Below are 16,201 nucleotides of genomic sequence, written 5' to 3'. Positions count from 1 at the left end.
GAATGTTTAGACCTTATAGCTGTTGCCAATGGATATATGGTAGCTGCGAATAATAGAGGCAGGAGACAACAGCCCTGTCTGGAGCTGCAAGTACCCTGGGAAGAATTTTTTGTTCCCATATTGAAAAAGAAAACTTAGCTGTCACTTAGCTGCACAGGAAAAAAAAACAAAAAACAATAAACATGTGATTCTTTCTCAGATCACCTCATTTGGAGATACATGTTTTGTTTTTGTTTTTTTCCCGTGCAGCTAAGTGACATCATGGGAGCCTTGTGCTGAGCATGGGTGTGTAATCCTGCATTAAACCACCTGAGCGAGCGAGAGGGCGAGGAGGTAACCTGCTCCATCATTTTCTTTGAAACCGTAAAAAAGCCCTCGAAGCTGTTGTCTGTCATTTTGCCCATCTGCAGCACGCCTCGCTCAGCAGACGCCGTGGCGGGAGGCGCGAGATGCGTCACTTTCATTAACTCAGCGGTGAACAAACCTGCCACCTTGAGAAAATATCAGCTGCAGGAAGCCGAGTCTGCTGGTTGCTGTTGTTTGGTCTGAGAGAGAGAGAGCTGGAGATAAAATGTAGACTGACACAGCAGCTGCAACGGGTTTGTTTTTCCCCAAAAGATATGGCCAAAACTATGTGGACACTGTCTTGCTGGGGCTGTTTTGAACAGTTCTGGCTAAACTCAGCTCCAGTGAAGGGGAATCTTAATGCTACAGCATACAATGATACTTTAGACAATAATTTGTTAGTGCTTTTCCAGCTTTGTGGCTCTTTATTGTTTCAACATGACAGTGCAGCTGACACATAGCGTGACATGACAATGGTACTGCCCCTGTGCACAAGCTCAGGTCCATAAAGAAATGGTTTTCCAAGTTTGGTGCGGAAGAACGTGACTGGCCTGCACAGAATCCTGACCTCAGCTCCATCCATCACCTTTGGGATGAACTGGAATGCCGCCTGTAAGCCAAACCTTATCACCCAGCATCAGTGCTGGACCGCACTAATGCTCCTGTGGCTGAACAGGAGCAAATCCAAAATGTTGTGGAAAGCCTTAAATCAGCACAATGGAGGTTGTTATAGCAGCAGATTCTGCAAAACAAAACTCTGTTTTGTTTTTTTCAAACTTAGCTTTTTTTTTTCCTTTTTGCCCCAAGTGATCAAGGGTCACGATTAGAGGAAGCTTTGTTTAAAGAGGCCACAGAGCAAAAAGGCTGGGAATATCAGACACACTGTGCAGTATGGCTGAAGTGTTTCCACATACTTTTGGCCTTGTAGAGGACTTTCTTCCCAGACAGACGAAAAAAGCAACTAAAACACCTCCTGCTCAGACATGCCATTCGATTGCATGCATTTTAGCCAGGTGTACTTCATAAACTGAGCAAATGCGTGAATTCTCTTGGACTCTTACAGTCATAAAAACGTCATGAAAAAGTTTCTCCTCCTGTAACTGATTCCTCTGTTAAATAGATTAAAACATGGCAAACCAAAGAGGAACAGCTTCCACTTCACGCATCTTTATCCACTTGACTCTTTCTCAGGTCAGGAGCGTTAATTACACGTGTGGGTGCAGCATCAGCCTCTGCACACATGTACAGGGCATCCGCACACACACACACACACATACACACACTTGCTCTCTTTCTACTGACTTGCAGGGAAAAAGACAGATTCCTGCTTCAGCTCCAAGTAATGATGAATGGTTCCAGGTTCGCCTTCATAAAACCATGATATGCAAACTTTAGTTGTTGGTGCTATCATGTGGAGCAGTGAAGTCAGTCCCTGGTCACCACTGGGGTCCACTGCCTAGTCTGCCATGTGAATTTATGACTCTGTGATTGCTCAGTTTGACCCAGTGACCAGTCTGGAAAGATAGAAGTATCACGTAATGTCACCCTGCTGTTAGAAGAAAGCCGCCACTGGGGGGAAAAAAAGTTAAATGGATAGCTGATAGATTTTTCTGGATGTAGTTACGGGCTATAAAATAAAATAAATCACAGCTTAAAGGAAGCATTGACTGGCACCGAGGTCAAAATGAGACTGAGACTGAAACCTCTGAATATCCAACATACTTAACAGACTAGTGTTGCCAGTTTGACACCTTCTAATTCATAATCCTTCATTTTCCTGATTAATTTTCTTGTCATCTTAAGAAAATCTCATGAGACTCATGTTAATTTGATCTCTCAGAGAGAGGCCCCCCACCTTCCCCCTCGTGCCCCCACCGTCATATCTCCACTTTAATTCTCATCTCTTTCTCTTCAAACTCTTATTCCTGTCCTCTTCAATTTAGCTGAAGGCTCGAGCAGATGGAATTGGTCGACGGGCCTCGGTAAATGAATCGTTTTTTCGGGGAGCAAGCTGTAATATCAGCAGCCAAACAATCGCACCACCTCTTCAGAGACGCTGACCTTCGACCGCGCGGCAGCGCAGCCGCAAACCCCGAGGACAAACCCATTTCAGAAATCATCATGGAAAATCATGTTGGCCGAGTGCGAGGGACGGGCCGTATTACTGAACTCCCCCATATTCCCATAATAGAGACCACACAATGGCACGTCGGCCAATTCTCTGCCCCCGCTGTTAAAATGAAGCCCCATTCAGTTTTATGTAGGCCATCTGTAAGTCTACTCAAACCTAAAAATAAAGACTGAGTGGAATAGAACATATTCATTGCTCTGTGCTCGTGCTGTAGATGGCTCCGAGCTGAAAGGGCTCTCTGAAAGGAGAGAGCTGAGCCAGAGAAAACACAGAGCAGGGCACTGTGATTGACTCAAGGCTGGTGAAATGGGCTAAATCTATTATTCAGACAAGTACAGTAGTCACTGTAGGGTGAAGCCTGTACCTTATTTCAAAAAAAAAAAAAATCAATATTGGTGAAACGACCAGCTCAAAACTTTAGGGGAGCTCAGAAACAGATAAATAAGGTTGGGTTTTTCTCCCCATCAAAAAAATCATTGTGTCAGATAATACATAAGACATAAAATGTGCAAAAGCAGGTCTTAAACAGCAGAATACCACTCTACCAGTGAGAGGATGCAGAAGAAAAAGTTCTATCATTAAATACATCTGTGGTTTGATTTAAAATGTGCAATTTAAAAGGTAACTCAGGCCCACACCAAATGATGTGAGCTTCTCTAAATCAGGAGGCTGAGATGGGATGTACTGCTTCTCAGCTAAACTAGGGCTAGTTAACAGGTTTAGGATTAGTTTAGCTGTTTATGTAGAATTTCACTGCACGTTACAAATCATGAACTTGGAGATACAGCTCTTATTTCGTGGCCATTAACCAAAAAAAGTCTCTGAAAGATTTGATTTTCATATTCACAGAAATAATTAAAAAAATGTGCAGACATCTGCAGATGTTAAAAAATGTGTCGTGTGCTCATGTTCACAAAATCAGTTCTCAACTTAAACTGCTCAAAGACAGAAAAGGTAACTGATAAAATGTAAAGAAAGACGTTTATCTCCTCAGTGAGGTCTAGACCTGCTGCTGAGTCCTTCTTGTAAATTATAATGTCGTATTAGCAGCATTGGAGGTAGAAACAGAGCTAGTGAGAGGGTTTATGTAGAGTAAGTAAGTGATGCCTCCTTTCATCCTTCAGCAATGTGTTACAGTAACTGTTACACAACAACAACATGAAGCCGAAACACATGGGACAACACAGAGCTGCAGGCAGTGCAGAGGCAGGTGTTCTCCCAGCCCGGGGGCCTCAGGAGGCCACCTGGCACTCAGGTAGATACACACACGAACACACACACACACACACACACACACACACCCCTACACAGTTACTGTATGCAGACACACACTTCACAACAATGTCACTGTATGAGATCCCAGGAGCCAGCTCACAGACAGGGCAGCTCTACAACACACACTTAAACACACACACACACATACACAACCTGTCGCTGAGTGGTTGACCTCTGCCCAGATAGAATTAGTACAAAGTGGTGCAAAGTAACTGGAACAGTCGCTGGAGTTCTGGAAATCAGATGTGGAGCAGCTAATTGTGAGTTGTTTATGCACTAATAACGTTGGTAAATAAAGAATATTTCTTGAATATTTCTTCTTTCTTTTTTTTTTTTTTTTTTTTAAAGGAGCTTCTGCCTTCATACTGGACAGATGGCATCAAAGCAGTTAAGCTGCTTGGTGACCGACAACAAAGAAAAAGCATAAGCAACAAAAAACTTTTTTTTTTTTTTTTAGCATGTGTCACAAATCATTAACTTGGAGCTTTCAGAAACTTTCCATGTAAAAACTTCTGAAGACAACACGGCCTGGTTATATGAAATGACCTTCTCATGAAGACACTGAACATGACCCCACTTGAAAGCAACAATAACTGCATGACAAAGTGTTTTTATTTATGAAAACAGCACATGGTGGAGGAGGAGAAGGAGGAGGAGGAGGCAACAAATGCAACCACGCAGAAATGGAGCCCAGTCCATTATTTATAGCAGGACTCATCGTGGCTCGGCCACTTAGCAAAGCTTTTGTTTCTCTTCCAGTTGGAAGCCCTGCTTTACTGCCCTCTGACATTTTGCTGTTGTTCAGGATTGTACATCATTTCATCCATTAATGAGTTTTACTGAATCTCAATCTAGCTAACTGCACACTGTCAGTGTATTGGGCTCACTCTTCAGTGAAGGTTTGATGAAATCCAAGGTAATCATGGTGTGAAATGATTAGCATGATATTTATGGAAACAATAATCATAGCATGAACATTTTGCATTGAAGTTTTTTTTCTCTCTGCAAATTGATTTTCATTTGTACAGAGGTAAATAAACGATTTCCCTTCACATAATAATAATGATAATAATAATAACATTATAGGCCAAATAGGCAGCAGGTGGGAAAAGATGGTTTTGAATGTGGTGCTCAGTCTCTGTCTATATTTCTCAAAGGCTCCTGTGTACACAAGCAGCTTTTTATGGAAAGCAGTGATGGAATTGTTGACGTATTACTCATGGACATTAGGTGACGCGTTCCTTCTTCTGTGGGAACGTACAAACATTGCTGCGTTAAGCCTTCCAGGCCCAAACTCTGCAGCGATGTATTTTGAATTTGGGCTGATGTTATTGTTAATGGGAGCAGTGGAAGTGAAGTCTGATGATGGGCTGAAAGTACCAACCTCTCACAAACACAGACTGGATATAAACTGTTGTAGGTTGTTTTTTTAAATATTTGGCAGACTGGCTGTTGGCGAAGGGTCTGCACACGTCAGGGTTACGGCTCTGAGAAAGTACTGAGCTGGAGTGGCTGTGTCTCGTTTAGCACCGCGTCTCGTTAACTGAGTTTGCATTTGTCTTTGTCAACGAGTGTTCAATACGTTTCCAAATTAGCCTGCACCGAGTGTCATTTTTCTTTATTCTACTGCAACCTTAACTCTGTCTGAACTGTAGGACTGTTTTGCAGTGTGTAGCTGGTGAGGTTTCAGCAGAACAAGAGACACCACAGCAGCCTGGTGTCTGATCTGTGGGAATCACTGTCTTGATAATTAAAGGTTTACACTTTGAGATGGCCTCTTAATTTTTAACAGAAGAGCGTAAACCCTGATTCTCAGGTGGCCCATCGTGCTACTGCTTTTAAACTGGCAATTACATCACCACGGCCACCAGCTCCACTTTCAACACAGTTTGTGTTTGCTCTGTCTGTTTAAGCCTCATTAGGACTAATGTTTGTTTGGACTTTTAGTTCATTTATTTCCTCTATAATAGAAAGCAAAAACACTGAGGGCACTTCAGGATCGTAACGGCTCCGCAGGTCCTCCTGGGCTGGAGGAAACACTGGAAAAAGTCAACATGAAGACATGTTGACTGGTGTTCACTGTGAAAAGGTTTTGTTCCAGTTTGCAGTGTTTCTCTGGTACGCCTGGTTTTTAGAGTATATCAGTCTAACACCAGACACATGTGTGAGTTTATTAGATAGCTCAAAGAAGCTCTAAACAGCACCAACACACTGGCTGGCAAACAGAGCAGGAAACACACAGGTCCTGATCACAGGAGTGTGAGGAGAGTTAAACCACTAAAGTCTTACTTTACAGAAATGATTTGTACAGTCAATTTAAAGAAAAACATTCAGGGTTAACTCATAAGATAAATAAATGAAGAATTAAGCAAGTGTCTAAGAAGGACAGAGGAAGAACAAAACATGAACGATCTGGAGTCTTAATGAGACTGAATGATGGCAGTTCCATTGAAATTAATTACATTTGCTGTGTTAAAAACTGGTCTGACCAGGGCCTTTAAACGGGACATGCTGTTTGTGTCTTCATCTGATACTGTGGATCAGTGTCTCCTAATCTGGGGATTAGGAGACGCCAGTGGGTCAAAGATATCTGAAAGGTTGCGAGACAGAGAATAAGACTTATCGCTGTATCTGTGTGTTTTTACAGGACCACACACTGATGTGATGATGGTGATTAGATGAGAAAAATCCTATTGATTTCTGAGGTTTTACTCTTTTTCCAGAACAGACACACCCACATACATGATCACCTGTGTGGGTGTGTTTATTACTGCTACCAGAACAACAGAAGGTCCGACACACCTGCAGCAGGTATGCTCCTGCAGGTCATATTATTGTTACCATGACAACAAAGGTCCATTCCACCTGCTACTATAGGGTCGAATCATAGGGACAAACGACCCATACGGCTGTTTAGGTTGGAGGACGTGTTGTTTGTTTCAGGCACAACAGGCTGCTGTTTTTCAGAGTTTTTACCCGACTCTCGTAAACACTTATACAACACACAGATGTGCTGGAATCTAGAAGTTCTTCCTGTTTTTTTTACGTTTTACAGTCCATTTTACTGCCTCACATTGTTGCAGCTGGGTTCGTTCTGCTTCGGGTTTTGGTCACAGGGAGCTTCCTGAACGGAAACATACCACCACCAAACTTAACTGCAAGGCTTATTTACAATGTGATAATCAATAGGCCCAAAGCGGTCCTGTCAGACCTGCTGTGGGACGCTCTTTGTTCCGAGCAGACAGGACTGCGGACTCGGCCAAATGCAGAGGCGGAGGGCTTGCACTTTACATCCACAACTCCTGGTGTACAGCCGCACACATCATCGGAACGCTCTGCACTCCTGATCTGGAATACCTGGCTGTGAAATGCAGACCATTCAAGACGGTGAGAGAGTTCTGCTCCATTCTGATCATAGCTGTGTATATTCCACCGCGGGCTAACGCTAAGCTAGCGCTAGAAGAGCTCTACTGTCTGATCAGCAGGCAGATGAACTCCAACCCAGAGGCAGCTGTGATTGTGGCTGGAGATTTCAATCATGTGGAACTGAAAGCAGTGCTTCCAAAATTCCAGAAATTTATACACTTTCCCACCAGAGACAATAATATACTGGATCAGGTTTACTGCAACATCCCAGGAGCATACAAAGCTGCAGCAGCACCTCACCTGGGCATGTCGGATCACATCTCTGTGGAGCTAATCCCAGCATATAAACCTCTGATCTGCAGGACAAGACCAACCACCAAAACAGTTCAGGTATGGACTGAGGAGGCTTCCTCAGCACTACAAGACTGTTTTGAACTCACTGACTGGGGAGTGTTCAAAGATGGCTCGGACCTGGAGACCTATACATCATCCGTCCTGGACTATGTGCAATTCTGCACTGATGCTGTTCTGCCCACAAAGTCCATCAAGGTGTTTCCAAACCAGAAACCTTGGTGGGACAGCACAGTGAGGTCTCTGCTCAAAGCTAGGGATGTAGCCTACAGGTCAGGTGACAGGCTGGCCTACAGAAGGGCCCGGACAGAACTGAGGAAGGGCATCCAGCAGGCCAAACACAGGTACAGACAACGCATTGAGGAGCACTTCTCCAACAACAACCCACGGGAAATGTGGAGAGGCATCAGGACCATAACAGACTACAAGAACAGCAACCAGCAGATCAGCCACGATCCCGCTCTGCCTGACACCTTAAATACGTTCTTTGCACGCTTTGACACTCCTGGCAGCAGAGAGACTGTTCATCTCCCACAGGTAGAGGAGCAGTCCCAGCCTCTCGTCCTGCAGTATCACCAGGTGAGCTCCACCCTGAAGAGGATTAACACCAACAAAGCTGCAGGACCAGATAAGGTGTCAGGTCGGGTCCTGAAGCTGTGTGCACATCAGCTAGCTGGTGTTTTTCTGGACATTTTCAACTTGTCCCTGCAGTTAGCTTCAGTTCCCGCATGCCTTAAGTCCTCCATCATTGTGCCTGTGCCGAAAAAATCTGCCATCACCAGCCTCAACGACTACCGCCCAGTCGCTCTGACACCGGTAATCATGAAGTGCTTTGAGAGGATCGTCTTAAGTCACATCAAAGACACCATCCCTGCTACTCTGGACAGACATCACTTCGCCTACAGAGAGAACCGATCAACAGAGGATGCGGTCTCTCTAGCACTGCACACAGCCCTCACTCACCTGGAGCACCCCAACACCTACGTCAGGATGTTGTTCGTGGATTTCAGTTCAGCTTTCAACACTGTGATCCCGGACAAGCTGACTCTGAAACTTCACAACCTGGGACTGCCTGGCCTCTTGTGCTACTGGATCAGGGACTTTCTCACCAACAGGCCTCAAGTGGTGAGAATTGGCAACACCACATCATCCACACTGATCCTGAGCACAGGCACACCGCAGGGGTGTGTGCTCAGCCCAGCCCTTTTCACCCTGTTCACACACGACTGTACTGCCATTCATTCCACCAACATAGTCGTAAAGTTTGCAGACGACACCACCGTAGTGGGTCTCATATCGGACAATGATGAGAATCACTACAGAGAGGAGATCCAGCACCTGACTGGATGGTGTGCAGACAACAACCTTGTCCTGAACACCAGCAAGACCAAGGAGGTCATTGTGGACTTTAGGAGATCCAGGAGGATGGAACACACCCCTCTCCTCATTCATGGGGAGGAGGTGGAGCGGGTGGACAACATCAAGTTCCTGGGCATCCACATCACATCTGACCTCACTTGGTCCATGCACACCTCCCACCTGGTGAAGAAGGCTCAACAAAGGCTCTTCTTCCTCAGGAAGCTCAAAAGGTCTGGACTCTCCCCTCAGCTCCTGACAAACTTTTACAGAGCCACAATAGAGAGCATCCTCTGTTTGAGTGCAACAGTGTGGTACGGGAGCTGCACTGCACAAGACAGGAAGGACTTGGCCCGGGTGGTGAAAACAGCACAGGGGATCGTGGGGAGTCGTCTCCCACAACTGGACTCTATATATGACGGCCGGGTTCAAAGGAGGGCCAGTCGTATAGCTGCAGACCCCACCCACCCAGGTCACAAACTGTTTGTACCTCTCCCCTCTGGCAAGAGGTACAGGAACATCAGAACTCACACCAACAGGCTAAGACACAGCTTTTTCCCCAGAGCTGTGAAATCCATCACCCCATCTCCTCACACATCCACCCTCCACCAACCCAATGGCTGATCACTAGACGCCTGCAAAAGACACTCATGCTTCACTGCACTTTAGTCAGAAATAAGCTGTACTCTGACCCATATACCCATATTCATACCAGTCACTTTATATGTTGTTGCACTGTTCATCATATTCTTTATCCCTATTTTATTTTATATTTTATTCTATTTTATACTTATTTAGATAGATTTTAAATAAGCCTTTTTATGTTACTATTTGTGCCAAAGAGCTGCTGTACAAAATTTCATTGTGCCTTGCATAATGACAATAAAGATTCTTGATCTTGATCTTGATCTTGATCTGTGGAGTAAAATAAAACTGAACATACACCTCACTGTGACCTGCATGAAACTGGACATTTTTTTCTTTGAAAAGATGATCAGAAAAGATGTTCTTAGAAGTACTGTTCTTGAAGAAGCTGAAGACTTTAGTACAATGAGATGGCCAAATGTAAATCAAAATATTTGATATGACCCAGTTTTGATATAAAGAAAAGTCTTGGAGTCTGGTTTAAGATACAATTGAGGACTTCAAGCCTCGTAGCTCTCAAGATGGTGATGCTGGTCAGTCAGCTGATCCACCACTTTGGTCCAGACTGAAATATCACAACAAATACTGGATGAACTGCCATGAAATCAGACAGTCATGGTCCCTGACAGATGAATCCTCACTTTTCATGAAACACTACCAGTGGCTCAAAATTGTCCTGTGTGGCACCATCTACTTGTACTTACCCTCCACCAAACAGGTGGAGTTTTGAGACAGGAGGGGACCATACACGTATGTCTCTGTGAAACTCTATGAACTAACTGTCCCACAAATGTCAATTATCAAACTAGTGAGCTAGTCAGAGGGCAATAAAGCAGAAGTCTCTGTCTTTAAAAAATTACAATCTTGAGAACAAAGACCAGGGAGAGTAGACAGACCAGCACACAGGAAACAGGAGGAGGCTCTGTGAGCCGTATGCCTGCAATTAGTTCAGAGGTGAAATATGTTGCTTATTAACCAACTAAGATCTATATCATATAAATACAGGGAAGTAAATGTCTCAAAATTATTATCAACTTACAAGCTAAAAATATGCAAAATAAGAAGTTTATAAGTGCCACTGTCGGTTATTAATCAATAAATGTATTCCTCTTTTTTCTGGAAATATGAATCCACGGTGGAAATAAATATTCTCACTGTGTTTCGTCATACTTTGCATTCAGTGAGACTTATGGATTCAATAAAAAGAAAATGTTGTTGAGGATGAAAATGAATGATCTGCCTAACATGGCAGAGGCTGCAGTTCGAAAACAGACACCGTGTGGATGGGCTGTATATTCTCAGACACTGTGGCCTCAAACTGATACACAAACCTGTTAATGCATGCACACAAAATAAAATAAAACCCGCAAAACCTCACAGACAGACAGACAGGCAGACAGACAGACAGACAGACAGGAGCACGCTCAGCACACCCTCAGCTGGTGTTTGGTCTTCGACATTCCTTCCTTTGTGAGCCACAGTTTGAGCCCCCCCCTCCTCCTCCTCCTCCTCTGTTTGACATTCCTTCCTTTTATATGCCTTTTCATTGTTAATTATCCTGAATGTTTTTATTGCTTGGCTAATTAGCATAGCTTTACAGTGAGGTGACACCTGGTTCTGTTTCCCATGCTGCAGTACAGTGCCACTAATCAGGCCTGGGGATCAGGAGTGTGTAGTTGCATGGTGGCTCACAGACGCCATGGTCACATGGTTTGATGGATGAATAACCCAGGTCTATTAGTCATGCACTGCCACTAAGAGGCACCACTCCCAGGGCTGAACAGGTCAGACAGAGACAGCACATTATTACGAATGACAAATGAAACTGCTCTTAATTTTTTTTTTCGTTGTTGTTGTTTTAGTTTGGACGTTTGGCAGGAACTTGTCCTTTCTTTCTTTCCGCCACTCATATCTTTTCTTTAATCTTTGGAATATTTATCTTAGCTATACTGCATTCCCAATATTGATTGATGTTTGTAATATTCATTGTTTCACTGTGCACATCTGGCTTTTCTCAGCACCTCCTGCACACTTTATTTATCTATTTATTTTTGGCGAATCTGTTTTTTTTTTTCTTTTTAAAAGAGGGGGAAAATCCTCCAACACACACAAATAAACAAACATAGGAAAACAAATCAGCAAGGAACTCAAAGACCTAAATGCTCTCAAAAAAAAAAAAAAAACAAATAAAACAACCCCCTAAAAACTAAAATAAGCACGGGAACAGTTATGTGTGTGCAGACTCCAGTTTCTGTTCTAAACCTGAATTTGATTAAATATTTGAATTTCAGAAATTATGAATTCACACTTAAATCAGCAGCTGGAGTTGTTCGAAATGCATCTCGTCAGCAAATCACATGGTCCAAATTCAAAATGTGTGTTTTGAATTTGGACTTCTCCACCCTGTCTGAGGTCCTCAGCCCATTTCTGCTGAAGACATGTGTCACCCTGCTGCAACCAGAGTGTGTGTGTGTGTGTGTTTTATTAAAGTGGTGAAGAAGAAGCACAGGTGGTTTAACAACATTAAACACAACACAATAAACAATGAAACAAACAGCAGATCACAGGGACTCTGAGAGAAATGAAGGGTGAGACACGGGTGCAAGTTTATGTACCTGTGCAGGTTTAGCTGATGTGGGTCAGAGGAGGAGGGTGAGGGTGTGTCTTCAAATAAAACAAGCAGGCAAAACAAATATAAACACTGATATCGTAGCTGTAGTAGCAGTATTAAAGATGACGATAGTGATGACGAAGATGGAAAGAGAAAACGGGAAGAGAAAAAAGAAAACGAGAACATTTAAAAAGAATGGGGCTGTTGGTGCAGGGGAATAAACTATATCAGGTTTTATTTTGACTAACTACAAATCAAACACACACACACAGACATGTTTGATTTCTTGTTAATTTTGGTCTTTTCAGGGATTGGTCAACAAAAACCTCTGAATACCACCTGACTTGTCTTTTAAACGAGAATCAACTATTAGCTGTTAGGACATGTTAAAACCCTTACGTGTAGAATTTAAACATTTCTAACTTTGTTCCCTGTGTGAGTATCAGTACACACGCTGGTTAATCTACGCCATCTGAGCTAAAGTGGATCATAATAACTGAAAGCAGCTGACAGCTAACGTAGTTAGAAAATGTCAGCTAGCTATGAACTGTGATAGTTTCAGCACGTCAGACGATCTCTCTGATTACATTACTGCTGTGAGGCTGTTTGTCAAAACGCAATCAAATGAGACGTGTGAACCGGCCGTGTCTTTGTCTCATATGTTTTGAGGAGGGATGAGACTGTCATGGATTCAGGGTCATCTCTCTCTCTCTCTCTCTCTCTCTCTCTCTCTCTCTCTCTCTCTCTCTCTCTGTCTCTCCATACATTCTTAAATCAATTGCTCACTGATAAGAGAAGCATATTTCAGATATTTTGAAAAGCAGTTAAATGCTGGAAATGAATTTGGCTCAGTCTGATGGTCAAAAGTTGAATCAGGCGCTGGACAGATGTTACTACGCCTTGATTCTCACAGTGCTGGAATGTTCTGGAAACGACTCGGTGTTTACTCTAAATCATGCTGTCTAAAGACATGGACACGTCCATGTCTGCCATGTCAAATGAAAGTATACTTAATGTCCAAACCAATGAGGGTTTTTTTTTTTCGGTGGTGAGTCTCAGCAGTTCACCACAGTGGCAAAATGTTCCAGTCCGGCTCTTTCCATACTCTGCTGTCAAACCTCCGGCTGATAATCCAAACTCACTCAGGAGAGTGAAAGTGAATATTTGTCTTGGCTTCCAATGTGTCAGGGAGAAAATTAGCCATGTGTTAGAATAACAGCACGCGTCAAAGTCCTACAGTAACGAAACAGACCGTGTTTCTCCGGAGGAGAGAGCCGAGGCGTTTGAAGAGAAGCTGGAAACACGCCGTGTGCTGTCAGCCCTCTGGCAATTAGGTAGCGTGTAGCCGGGGTCAAAGGTCAACCACTTCCTCAAACCAATACTTCACACAGAGACCCTCCCTCTCCGGCTAAAAACCTCAGATTTACGTGGGAAATCTGAGGTTTATGTGGGAAAAGATGTGATGAAGGAGGGAGAAAGTCTGTCTTTACCTCTGAGGAGGTAAAGACAGTAAAAGTGTAACTGGAGAAGGAGGGGAAACAAGGAAAGAGAAATAAAGAAAAGACAAAAACAAATGAGATGAAGAAAAAGAACAAAAAAAGGAATAGGAAAGAGATTAAAATAAAGAAAGAGAAGCAAGAAATAACGGACAGGAAAATAATGTATGAAAGAACAGAAAGAAGAAAGGAAAGCAACAGAAAATGTTCTAAATCTGGAACAAAAAAAAAACTTTACAAAGTTCAAGGCCTGAAATCTGAGGTTTTAACCTGCAAAATATATCTTATGTTGTAACAAGGGCTAAAGAGAGAGAGGGAAGGAAGGAAGGAAACAAGGAAGGAAGGAGGAAAACAAATAAGGTGAAAAGGAAAGAAAAGTTTTAAAAAAGGAAGGATGGATAAAAATATGGCATGAAAACAGAAAAGGGAGGAAAGAAAGAACAAAAAGACAGGTTTGGAAAATGTTCTAAATGTCTTTAGAAATGGGGAAAAAATAATATATATATATAAGTTTTTCGACAACAAAACAAATTTATCATATTGAATGTAAAATTTTCAAAAGTACTGTTAGTGAATACAGAAACACAGAAGGATCGCCAAAATATAAATACTCGTGTTTCCATCAACACGCCTAAGACTGAAGGTTTTCTTAGGTCAGGAAACAGCAGATAAGAAAAAAATCTGACCCTGGAGCAGCTTCAGCTGGACCGTGGACACGGAGAGGCAACGATTCAAGAGCAAATCTTCCAAAAACACCACCCGAACAGTGTATTCATCAATTCTGACATTTTATCTCACTCCTCTGTTTTTCTCCTGCACACGGGAGAGAAGTCAACGATCTGTGAAGCTGTCGACAGGTGAAATGTTGGGAAAGACTGGATCCGTGTAGGAGGAAGAGACGCTGGATCGAGGGGAGTTCAAAAATCCCTTTTTCCGTCATGATACACAAAGAGCTGTGGTTTCTCAGTTGTCAGTCTCTGTTGGGTTTTGTTTTTTTTTTATTTTGCAATCCGGGGTCTTGATGTTCGGATGCAGGAAGCAGTGTGATAAGGCCTGTCATGAATTTGTCATGTTAAACTCTGATTCAAATATTTTTCATCAAAGACTTGAAAACTGGACTCTTGAAAACCCCAGACGTGACCGCTCCTACTTTAGCGCTGTATTTTATTTTCTTTGAAAATAAGCAGCTGAAAAGTCAGTTAGCAAAATATACTGACTTCATTGTTGTTGTTGTTGTTGTTGTTGTTGTTTTAGTTCAGGTCCAGTTTGTTACTGACAAATCAGGAGAAGAAAACATAGTCATGTGGACTGACAGGTCACTCACTGATTGGACAGTGATGGTGATGTCATTCTGCATTATCAGTTTACATGCATTATCATGGGGAAATCAACGAAGCCTGTCTGAACCTCTTCTCACTTCCTGTTGTATCACTTGTACTCTTGTATACATGTAATTTTGAAACATTTGCACTTCCATAACTTAACTTTATGCTAATTTTTCTTTCCACTACACTGGATTTTAGAGCTTGCGGTGGATTTTTCTGTGTGTGGTTCCACTTTTACCAAGTGCGATGTAAAAACAGGGTTAATTAAACTGAACCTGATGAGTTAGGTGTGAAAGTGTATGAGTTTACCTGTTATCACCAGTCAGCTGCAGCTCAGCACATCCTCCTGAAACAGAAGAAAGCTCATGAGTAATCATGTTTCAGTCCAACAGTTCTGAATCACTGCATCACTCTGCTTCTCCCCCCCCAAAAAAATACCTGCTAATGTAAAACAGTTTTATATGAATATACTGAGACACTGCTGGAATTTCCACGTGTGGTTGTGGGTCTGGATTACAGGCCTCTTTTCAGACAGATCCTTGATATTTTCGGTGAGCTAGGCAGGACTTCCAGCCAACAGCATCAGAGACTCACCGCCAGATTTGGTGTCAGTCTCAGGTTGCTTTTATCCGGCCACACAGAACAGAGGCAGTGTGTATAAAGGCATGTCTCCGCAGCAGTATCAAAGATGCTGCTGGCTTTTTGTCAAGACAAAGACGTAATGAGATCTTAGCTATTGTGAGTCAGCCCCTGAGAGTTTCCCTTGCCAAACGTCCGGGGGCCAGCCGCAGGTCAAGCCTCTCCTTGTGATTTATGTTCTTCTTTATCAGACATAATGAGTGTTCTCACAATTAGCTGGAGACACGCTATCAGAGTCCCGCTCCGTGTCAGCGCTGACCCTCGCAGACACAGCTGCCTCATAACGACGGCCGGGGCGAAGCCGGGGTTTCTGTTTTAATGGGCGGAAATCGCAGCTTCGCTTGCCGCAGCCGTGGCTCATTACGCAGCCTCACGAGAACAGCTCTCACCTCGTCACTGTGGCGCATCGGCTCGTTTTTTTTTTCCCGCCTGCATCCTGCTGTGACCTTTGAGGTTTTTAGCGGGCTAGTAAATCGACTTTCTTAGTAGTTACTCACTGCTCACAGATGATTTAAAAAAAGAAAAAGTAGGAGACATAATAGAGGTATCCTGTGTGAACTGTAAAACCACAACAGAATGGAAAACAGTGTCAAAGAGGTCATATGTCCGTCATCAATCTCATTATTCGAATCTGTGGACTGGCTAAGATGCTAACACAAGC

The sequence above is a fragment of the Toxotes jaculatrix genome, chromosome 16 (assembly GCF_017976425.1).
Source record: "Toxotes jaculatrix isolate fToxJac2 chromosome 16, fToxJac2.pri, whole genome shotgun sequence".
Lineage (NCBI taxonomy): Eukaryota > Metazoa > Chordata > Actinopteri > Toxotidae > Toxotes > Toxotes jaculatrix.
This window is presented reverse-complemented; position numbering follows the sequence as displayed.